This window comes from Loxodonta africana, chromosome 11 (assembly GCF_030014295.1).
Source record: "Loxodonta africana isolate mLoxAfr1 chromosome 11, mLoxAfr1.hap2, whole genome shotgun sequence".
Lineage (NCBI taxonomy): Eukaryota > Metazoa > Chordata > Mammalia > Proboscidea > Elephantidae > Loxodonta > Loxodonta africana.
The window spans coordinates 21,681,268-21,693,365 of NC_087352.1; positions in this window are offsets into that span (position 1 = coordinate 21,681,268).

Below are 12,098 nucleotides of genomic sequence, written 5' to 3' on the forward strand. Positions count from 1 at the left end.
TGAACTCAAGTACCACTGAGCTAAATTTGGGCAACATTGTATTTTGCTTAAATCTTTCATTTCTATAATTTCAAATTTACTTGACGTTTATTGTGAGAGTAACTAGAAAGCATATATTTAGCTTAAAAATTTGTATCTATTTTATATATTTTCTTTGATTTATATTTTGAAATATTCTGTCTGGTCTGAATAACAAAGCCTGTAAAATGCATTTGTATTCCATTTCAAATAAAGAATAATTCTACAATATTTCTAAAAGAATTTGATAGGTAGGCCTATTCTTCTTTATACAAACCTTAAAGAAAGTAAAAGTAGATTATCAAGTTTCCAATCTCCCATGCATCTGTCAATTTGTCCTACTGGATGGCTTGTGTGTTGCTGTGATGCTGAAAGCTATGCCACTGGTATTACAAGTAGCGGCAGGGTCACCTATGGTGGACAGGTTGCAGCTGAGCTTCCAGACTAAGATAAACTAAGGGGAAGGACTTGGCACTCTACTTCTGAAAATTTAGCCAGTAAAAACCTTATAACAGCAGAACATTGTCTGATATACTGCCAGAAGATGAGCCCCTGAGGTTGGAAAAAACTCTGGGGAAGAGTTGTCTCTTCAAAGTAGAGTCAGCCTTAATGACATGGATGGAGTCAAGCTTTCAGGACATTCATTTGCTGATGTGGCATGACTCAAAATGGAAGAAACAGCTGCAAACATCCATAAATAACAGGAAGATGGAATGTATGAAGTATGAACCTAGGAATATTGGAAATCATCAAAAATGAAATGGAATGCATAAAGACTGATATCCTAGGAATATGTGAGCTGAAATGGACTGGTATTGGCCATTATGAATCAGAGAATCATATGGTCTACTATGCCAGGAATGACAAATTGAAGAGGAATGGCGTTGCACTCATCATCGAAAAGAACATTTCAAGATCTATCCTGAAGTACAACTCTGTTAGTAATAGGATAATCTCAACATGCCTACAAGGAAGACCAATTAATACGACTGCTATTCAAATTTATGTGCCAACCACTAAGGCCAAAGATGGAGAAACTAAAGATTTTTACCAACTTCTGCAGTCTGAAATTGATCAAACATGCAATCAAGATACATTGATAGTTACTGGTGATTGGAAAGCAAAAGTTGGAAACAAAAAGGATTGGTAGTGGAAAATATGGCTTTGGTGATAGAAACAATGCCAGAGATTGCATGATAGAATTTTGCAAGACCAATGACTTATTTATTGCAAATGCCTTCTTTCAACAACATAAATGATGACTATACACGTGGACCTCACTGGATGGAATACACAGGTATCAAATGGACTACATCTGTGGAAGGAGACAATGAAAAAGCTCAATATCATCTGTCAGAACAAGACCAGTGGCTGACTTCAAAACAGACCATCAATTGCTCATATGCAAGTTCAAGTTGAAACTGAAGAAAATTATAACAAGTCCACAAGAGTCAATGTAAGACCTTGAGTATATCCCACCTGAATTTAGAGACTATCTCAATAATACATTTGACACATGGAGCACTAATGACCGAAGACCAGACGAATTGTGGAATGACATCAAGGACACCATATATGAAGAAAGCAAGAAGTCATTAAAAAGAAAGAAAAGACCAAAACGGACATTAGAAGAGACTCTGAAACTTGTTCTTGAACGTAGAATAGCTAAAGCGAATGAAAGAAATGATGAAGTAAAAGAACTGAACAATTTCAAAGGGCAGCTAGAGAAGACAAGTAATGTGTCATGATGGCATGTGCAAACACCCAGAGTTAGGAAACTAAAAGGGAAGAACATGCGTGGCATTTCTCAAGCTGAAAGAGCTGAAGAAAAATTCAAGCTTTGAGTTGCAATATTAAAGGATTCTACAGGAAAATATTAAACAACGCAGGAAGCATCAAAAAAGATGGAAGGAATACACAGAGTCACTGTACCAAAAAGAATTGGTCAGCGTTCAGCCATTTCAGGAGGTAGCATATGATCCAGAGCCAATGGTACTGGAGGAAGAAGTCTAAGCTGAACTGAAGGCAATGGTAAAAAACAAAAAAAGGCATAGGAAAATCACATTACATGACAAAATGTTGGAAATCACTTAACACTGGGAATCATTGGCACACATTTTGGGAGAACACAATTCAAACCTCAACAAAAGGTGATCCCACAGAATGTGGACGTTATTGAACAATATCATTAATATCACACACAAGTAAAATTTTGCCCAAGATCATTCAGAAGCAGTTACAGCCATACTTTGACAAAGAACTGCCAGAAATTCAAGCCAGATTCAGAAGAGGATGTGGAACAAGGGATATCTTTGCTGATATCAGATGGATCTTGGCCGAAAGCAGAGAATACCAGAAAGATGTTTACTTGTGTCTTATTTACTATGCAAAGGCAATCATGACTGTGTGGATCATAACACATTATGGATAACCTTGAGAAGAATGGGAATTCCAGAACACTTAATTTGCTCAGGAGGAACCTGCACATAGACCAAGAGGCAGTCATTCAAACAGAACAAGGGGATACTGCATGGTTTAAAGTCTAGGAAGGTGTATGTCAGGGTTGTACCCTTTCACCATAACTATTCAATCTGTATGCTGAGCAAATAATCTGACAAGCTGGACTACATGAAGAAGAATGTGGCATCAGGATTGTGGAAAGGCTCTTTAACAACCTGCATTATGCAGATGACACAACCTTGCTTGCTGAAAGTGGAAGAGGATTTGAAGCACTTACTGATGAAGATCAACGACCACAGCCTTCAGTATGGATTGCACCGCAACATAAAGGAAGCAAAAATCCTTACAACTGGACCAATAAGCAACGTCATGATAAACGGAGAAAACACTGAAATTGTCAAGGATTTAATTTTACTTGAATCCACAATCATCATTCATGGAAGCAGCAGTCAAGAAATCTGCTGTGAAAGACCTCTTTAAAGTGTTAAAAAGCAAAGATATCACTGTGAGGACTAAGGTGTGGCTGACCCAAGCAATGGTGTTTTCAGTCACCTCATATGCACGTGAAAGCTGGACAATGAATAAGGAAGATGGAAGAAAAATTGGTGCCTTTGAATTATGGCATTGGCAAAGAATATTGAACATACATACCACGGACTGCCAGAAGAACAAACAATTCTGTCTTGGAAGAAGTACAGTCATAATACTCCTTAGAAGCAAGGATACGGAGACGTCATCTCACATACATTGGACATATTATTAGGAGGGAACAGTACCTGGAGAAGGACACCATGCTTAGTAAAGTAGAGGGTCAGCGAAAAATAGGAAGACCCTCAACGAGATGGATTGACACAGCGGCTGCAACAATGGGCTCAAGTGTAGCAGCGATTTTGAGGATGGCACAGAACCAGGCAGTGTTTCTCTCTGTTTTGCATGGGGTCCCTCTGATTCGGAACTGACTCTAAAGTACCTAACAATAACAAAAACTTCATGTTTCCCAAAGCTTCATTTCTCAATAATTTGTAAGGCATGACCTGTGAATTAACATCTAGTATGAAGTATGTGGTAAACTGAAGTCCATACATCTGGAAAATTTCTCTAAGTCAAAACTCTTTGATGAAGTGAAGTTCTTTTGGATAAAAAGCCTATTTACATATATAGGTAGTCCCCAACTTACAACATATTCGAGTCAGGACGAACTGCTCTTATGACCATTTTTTTTTCCTGTACATCTTATTGTTAGCAAAATGTACTATATACAATGTTGCAGCAAGAAACTTGCTTATGTTATTCTCAGATGATCACTCTCAGATGTTCAATTTACGATTCACTGTTCAAAACGTTGCCGCATAGCAGGCTATGGCCTGGTATACGATGAAGTCTGTGCCAATGTTGTCCAACTCTTATTCCCTGTCAGAGTAAATGTTTATGATTTATGTATTTTTTAATGTATGTATGTTGTTGTTGTTAGGTGCCATCGAGCCGCTTTCATCTCATAGCGACCCTATGTGCCACAGAATGAAACACTGCCCAGTCCTGTACCATGCTCACAATCATTGTTATGCTTGAGCCCATTGTTGCAGACACTGTGTCAATCCACCTTGTTGAGGATCTTCCTCTTTTCCCCTGACCCTGTACTTTACCAAGCATGATGTCCTTCTCCAGGGAATGATCCCTCCTGACAGGTCCAAAGTATGTAAGACGCAGTCTCGCCATCCTTGCTTCTAAGGAGCATTCTGGTTGTACTTCTTCCAAGACAGATTTGTTTGTTCTTTTGGCAGTTCATGGTATATTCAGTGTTCTTCGCCAACACCACAATTCAAAGATGTCAATTCTTCGGTCTTCCCTATTCATTGTCCAGCTTTCGCATGCATATGATGCGATTAAAAATACCATGGCTTGGGTACGGTATGTATGAATGTATTAAAATATATCTGTAAGTTTATATGTAATGTTTCCAACCCCCAAAGACAAATAAAGTTCAGATTTATAAAGATATCAATAATAATGAAAGCTAAAAAAAAAAAAGGTATTTGACTTCCTTCAGAACCAACTTACGACAGAGTCCTCAGAATGGAACCCTGTCATAAATCGGGGACTACCTGTAGTACATTTATAAGGTCTCACTGCTGTGTACATTTTGTGACGGTTGATAAGCTTGAAGCATTGGCTGTAGTCTTTGTGATGTTATCACATTTGAAATTATCTGATAAATAGTAAGGCTTGAACATTATTAAAGGCTTTGCCACAGTCATAAAATTTGTAAGGTTTCATCTGGAAATTAATATTCTGATGATCACCAATGATTGAATTTTGAACAATAACCTTGCCACACACATTCTATTTTTTAACATTTCTGTCAGGTATTTACTTTCTGTTATTTATCAAACTTGACTGTTTGTTAAATACATTGCCTCACTCACTATAATTTTAAGATCTCCCCCAGTAAGAACTTCCTAGGGTTTTGGATTTTGACACACGATCTTGACCAGCAGCTCCATGGCTTTCATTCTGTACAGACACAAACAGCAGGTTGAACACATTCATAGGACTAACGTCTCTACCAGATCCTCTCCTGAGACCATAGCTGCCCAAGGAATTCTTGCTTTACATGGGTTTAGGAGTTGGGGGAGGGGGCCAGTCCTGCCCACATGCCCATTGCTGTAGCAGAAGTTAAGGTGTGTCTCTATAAGGCACCTAATGACGGGCAGGAGAACTCACATTTGGTCTCTGTCGTGAAATGAGTTCCTTTATGTGGCCCTTTGCCTTGGTTCTTTGGAAATATAGCTTTTCCCCCTAAGCCCTGAGGAGTTACCTTTGGCCTAGTTTTCTACCCCAGAAGGTTTGTTACATTTCCTGGGTAAGCTGTAAACAACTTGGTTTGATACTTTTTGTCTGGTCCTGGGCTGCTGCCTGACCTGTGATTGGTATGCGCCTTGCAGGGATTGGTCAGTGGACTATGCAAATGAATTGACTGTAATTTATGCAATGAAGTGACTATAGCCTACTATGCAAAGAAGTATCTGTGGCCTACTAAGAGGTGATTCATCAGTTCATGGCCCTGGTAGCCATACCTTGAAATTTATGAGGACATTTATTTATGCAGCCAGCCCCACAGAGGTTTTTCAGACAGGAAGAAGGAAGAAGCAGGGAGAAGGAAAGGGAAGAGAGAAGAGAAGACAAGCAGAGTGAGAGAAGGCAAGAAACCTCCTAAAACAGCTATAACACTGAAGACAGTGAGAAGGGGCCCAGCAGCTGAGTCTGCAGTGACAGGGCCGGAAGGGGCCCTGTGGCAGAGTTGGTGGTGACAGATGGCAGAGAAAAGAAGAGCCTGTCTTGAAGGGGCCAAGAGGAGCCTGTCCTGAGGGGATGGGTGCTGAGAGGAGCCTGTCCTGAGAAGGCCTAAACCAAACCAAAAATCAAACCTGTTGCCATCGAGAAGATTCTGACTCATAGAGACCCTATAGGACAGGGTAGAACTGCCCCATTGGGTTTCTAAGGAGCACCCAGTGGATTTCAACTGCCAGCCTTTTGGTTAGTAGCCGTAGCTCTTAACCACTATACCACCAGGGTTTTCTGAAGAGGCCTAGAGGAGCTTATATCAAGGGGCTGAGAGGAGGCCTGCATGGCTGAGAGGGGGCATGTATAGCTGAGAGAAGAACCTCCTTGCTTGCGTGGCAGAGAGAAGCTGAGAGAGCCGTCCTGAACTGAAGAAGGAAGGATATACTCTTCTTTTTGGGGAGCCTTCCAGACTTTGCCTGCATACTTTCCGATCCTCAACTTGAGTTGTAGCCTGTTGATCCTGATCCCAAGTTTTACCCTGTTGCTTCCTTAATAAACCACTTAACTGTAAGTATGATCTGTGAGTTCTTTGTGGCCATTGTAATGGTTATTGAACTCAGAAGAAAAGAGGAGAATGCTGTGGGAAAGATGGCTGGTGTCAGAATTGGTAAAAAGGTTGGAGAGTGGAGGCATGTCTGAATCAGCTTTGGGCTGATACTAGTCATTATCCCATCTGAAGTTAGACAGGTTCTGATGCTACTACTACTATTTCTTACAGTACTAGCATTTTACAGATTCCATGAATCTCACTGCATCTTTCCTGTGACAAAAGTTACAGGAGGGCCTGCTTATAATTTGATGTACTTCTGCCTGTGGGTGTGGTGGTGGCATGGGAAGGGGTATGTTGATATCAAAAGCTGTATTCTCACAATGTTGCTTGTGTTTTGTGAAGATAGTCTGAGGCAGAAGGACAAAGGAGGAGGAAAGGGAGGGAATGGCTGTTTCTCAGGTGAATGTGGTTTCCCAGGTCAGGGCCCAAGTTCTCTCTTCCTCCTGGAAGTCCTTGAATTTAGAATGTGACTGTCTTTCCTTCTCTACATCCTATGTTTCTGCCTAAGATATTTGTTTTCAGCTGTTTCTTTACCTTATTATGGTCAAGAAAATCTTTATGGAATATTTCTCAACTATACTTTTTATACCCTAGAGGGAAACCCTGGTGGCGTAGTGGTTAAGTGCTATGGCTGCTTAACCAAGAGGTCAGTGGTTCAAATCCACTAGATGCTCTTTGGGAACTCTATGGGGCAGTTCTACTCTGCCCTATAGGGTCACTATGAGTTGGAATCGACTCGATGGCAATGGGTTTGGTTTTTTTTGTGATACTCTAGAGGTTTCTCTCCATTTTCTCTTTTCTCCATTCTGGCTTCTTTTATTCCCTGTAGAACTCTCTCTATGAATTAATATCCTGGAATTACTGAAAAGGTCCCTTTAGGGCAAATTGATCTGGGAAGACCTTGATACACAAGATTCCTATTAAAGAGAGGGTCGGGTGTTGGTATCTTTGAGAAGGGACAGAATGTAGTTCAGAGCCCTTCTGAAGGGGTGATCAGCTCTATGTTGAGCAGGACTCGAGACTTGAATGAATGATATTAATGGACCAGAATGAAATTCTGAAAAAGAAGAGTAATAAGGAAAACTTGCTCTGACAGATTGTAAAATGATAAGACATCTAGAGAAAGCGATTCACACTGTTACTGGAAACAAAATAGTGGAATTCAATGCATTAGAATAATAATTCCATTAATATCAGTGAAATATAATTCCTACCTTTTAAACCAGATGATTCATTTGATTTATTTGGCAAATGATTAAAAAATTAAATGGAATCGGCATAAATATAGAAGGTTCATGAAGTAATCCATACCCCAGTTATCTAACCAAAAGGGAGTTATGTATTGAGCAAATTTTTCATAGAATTCATTATAATACAGAATACTGTTTTAGCACCGTTTGTTGAAAAGACTATTCTATCTCCAATGAATTGCCAGTCCTCTTGGTCAAAGATGAGCTGAATATATTGATGCGTGTTTATTTCTGGGCTCTGTATTCTGTTCCATTGATCTATTTGTGCTTTCCCAGTACTACAGTATCTTGGTCACTATAGATTTATAGTAAAGCTTGGAGCTGGGTAGTGGCATTCCTCCAACTCTTATTTTCTTCACTATTCTGTTAGCTATTCTGGGTCTTTTGGTTTTACATATATACGCTTTTTGTTGTGTGCCACTGAGTCGATTCCAACTCATAGTGACCCTACATGACAGATCAGAACTGCCCCATAGGGTTTTCTAGGCTATAATCTTTACGGGAGCAGCTTGGTAGGTCTTCACAAGTAGACCCTTATTATGACGTTCTTGCAAGTTGTTGTACAAAAAATATTTTTCCATATTTACCATGGATTTTGTCTCATCATTTTCATCAGCTTAAATTGCAGTGATCACATTATATTTCCCTTTCATTTTATTAATATAGATCATTTTAATATACCACTGTATCAATATATAACAAAAATCAAAACCCACTCTTTCTTCCACTTCTGTCCAGACACAAGCTGCATATGCAAGACTTCTTCCTCCGACCCTAACTACCTGGAGCTAGGTTCAATCTCATAAGTTACAGGGCACAGCCCTCTAGTTGGCCAGGTCAGCACAAAACTTCAGATGCCAGCTGGGAATCTACATGACACCCTCACTTCTGATATAAAAACTAAATGCTTGCTACAAATTTTTAGGTTCCTTGTACATTCTCAGTTTGTCATACTGTTGTGGCCTGTGTGTTGCTGTGATGCAGAAGCTATGCCACTGGTATTAAAATACCAGCAGGGTTACCTGTGGTGGACAGGTTTCAGCAGAGCTGCCAAACTAAGACAGACTAGGAAGAAGGACCTGGCAGTATGCTTCTGAAAAAATTAGCCAGTAAAAACCTTATGAATAATAGCAGAACATTGTCTGATAAAGTGCCAGAAATGAGCCCCTCAAATTGGAAGGCACTCCTCAAAGTAGAGTCAACCTTAATGACATGGATAGAGTTAAGCTTTCAGGACCTTCACTTGCTGATGTGGCATGACTCAAAATGAGAAGAAACAGCTGCAAACATCCATCAATAATTAGAACATGGAATGTAAAAAGTTTAAATCTAGGAAAATTGGAAGTCATCAAAAATGAAATGGAACACATAAAGATCGAAATCCTAGGCATTAGTGAGCTGAAATGGACTGGTTTTGGCCATTTTGAATCAGACAATCATATGGTACACTATGTTGGGAATGACAAATTGAAGAGGAATGGTGTCACATTCATCGTCAAAAAGAACATTTCAAGATCTATCCTGAAGTACAATGCTGTCAGTTAATAGGACTATTGTTCAAATGGATGCACCAACCACTAAGGCCAAAGATGAAGAAATCAAATATTTTTACCAACTTCAGCAGTCTGAAATGGATCAAACATGCAATCAAGATGCATTGATAATTACTGGAGATTGGAATGTGAAAGTTGGAAACAAAAAAAAAGAGTGGTATTTGGAAAATATGGCCTTGGTGATAGAAATAATGCTGAAGATCGCATGAAAGAATTTTGCAAGACCAACAACTTCTTCATTGCAAATACCTTTTTTCAGCAACATAAATGGTGACTACACACGTGCACCTCACTGGATGGAATACACAGGAGTTGTTTCGACTACATCTGTGGAAAGAAACAATGAAAAAGTTCTATATTATCAGTCAGAACAAGGCCAGGGGTTGACTGTGGAACAGATCACCAATTTCTCACATGCAATTTCAAGCTGAAGCTGAAGAAAATTAGAACAAGTTCACCAGGGTATATCCCACCTGAATTTAGAGACCATCACAAGATAGATTTGACACATTGAACACTAATGACTGAAGAACAGAAGAGTTGTGGAATGACATCAAGGACACCGTACATGAAGAAAACAAGAGCTCATTAAAATGACAGGAAAGAAAAGGCTAAAATGAATTTCAGAAGAGACTCTGAGCCTTGCTCTTGGATGTCAAGTAGCTAAAGTGAATGGAAGAAATGATGAAGTAAAAGAGCTGAACAGAAGATTTCAAAGGGTGGCTCGAGAAGACAAAGTAAAGTATTATAATGACATGTGCAAACACCTGAAGGTAGAAAACCAAAAAAGGAAGAACACACTCGGCATTTCTCAAACTGAATGAAGAAAAAATTGAAGCCTCAAGTTGAAATATTGAAGGATTCTATGGGTAAAATATTGAATGATGCAGGAAGTATCAAAAGAAGATGGAAGAAATACACAGTCACTGTACCAAAAAAAAAAAAAAAAAGTCAGTGTTCAACCATTTCAGGAGGTAATAGATGATCAAGAACTGATGGTACTGAGGAAGTCCAAGATACACTGAAGACACTGGTGAAAAACAAGGCTCCAGGAATTGACGGAATACCAATTGAGGTGTTTCAACAAATGGATGCAGCACTGGAAATGCTCACTCGTCCATGCCAAGAAATTTGGAGGACAGCTCCCTGGCTGCCCACTAGAAGAGATCCATATTTATGCCTATTCCAAAGAAAGTGATCCAAAAGAATGCAGAATAATAAAACAATAACATTAATATCACACACAAGTAAAATTTTGCTGAAGATAATTTAAAAGTTGTTGCAGCAGTACATAGGGAACTGCCAGAAATTGAAGCCAGATTCAGAAGAGGACGTGGAACAAGGGATATCATTGCTGAAGTGAGATGGATCCTGGCTGAAAACAGAGAATACCAGAAAGATGTTTACTTGTGTTTTATTGACTATGCAAAGGCATTTGACTGTGTGGATCATAACGAATCATCGATAGCTTTGCAAAGAATGGGAATTCCAGAACACTTAAGTGTGCTCGAAAACCCTGGTGGCGTAGTGGTTAAGTGTGACGACTGCTAACCAAGAGGTCAGCAGTTCAATATCCGCCAGGCGCTCCTTGGAAACTCTATGGGGCAGTTCTACTCTGTCCTGTAGGGTCACTATGAGTTGGATTCGACTCGACGGCAGTGGGTTTGGTTTTGGTGGTAATTGTGCTCATGAGGAACCTGTACATAGACCAAAGGCCGTCATTTGAACAGAACAAGGAAGGAGATACTGCCTGATTGAAAGTCAAGAAAGGTGTGCAGCAGGGTTGTATCCTTTTACCATACTTTTTCAATCTGTATGCTGAACAAATAATCCAAGAAGCTTTACTATATGAAGAACTCAGCATCTGGATTGGAGGAAAACTCATTAACAACCTGAGATACGCAGATGACACAACCTTGCTTGGTGAAAGTGAAGAAGACTTGAAGCACTTACTGATGAAGATCAAAGGCTACAGCCTTCAGTATGGCTTACACCTCAACATAAAAAAAAAAAAAATCCTCACAACTGGACCAATAAGCAACATCATGGTAAAGGGAGAAAAGGTCGAAGTTGTCAAGGATTTCATTTTACTTGGATCCACAATCAACACCCATGGAAGCAGCAGTCAAAAGATGCATTGTTTGGGGCAAATCTGCTGCAAAAGAGCTCTTTAAAGTGTTAAAAAGCAGAAGTGTCACTTTAAGGACTAACATGTGCCTAACCTAAGCCATGAGCAGATCCACACCATGGCAATAGAGTGTAAATACATAACCACAGCTGAGAGATGAGAGGACTGACGAATAGCCAAGCCCACCAAGTGACAGCATTGATTTTCCTCTTTGATATTTACTGATGAGTAAGAATGAACCTCGGTTTTCCAGAAGGGTAAGTGGGTCCCCTTTGTGATGTAAACTGGTCTCCTTTTGAACATTGAGGCCCCATCCTGGGACTAACCCGGAACCTCACCCCTTGCATATCTTCGTTTTTGTGTTCGTATCTTTCTCTGTTATTAAAGTTGTTATTGCAGTTATGTCGTTTCCATGAGTTCTCTGTGATGGTTTCAGTAAATTATCAACCCAATAAAGAGCGCCGTGGTGAGAACTGCTGATGTCAGAAATGGTGGAAAAGTTGGAGAAAGGGGACATATTTGATCTCCACCTTATGGAAACTAGTTTTGTGCTGATTCTTGTGGTCAGGGTTGGCCTTTCAGTTGGTGCTCAAGAATGTTTTTACAGCTAAACATATGATTACAGTTTTATTCCTGAAAAAAGGATACAAGAGACACATAGTGCAAGGTCTGAGAGATTTTCCAACATAGAACTTTAATATCCTAAAAAGAGATGTGCTACCCTCCTACGTGCATCAATGTCTTTCATTGACCGGGAAGCCAATGGTGCTTCTGTGTCCAGACCTTTCACTGGGACC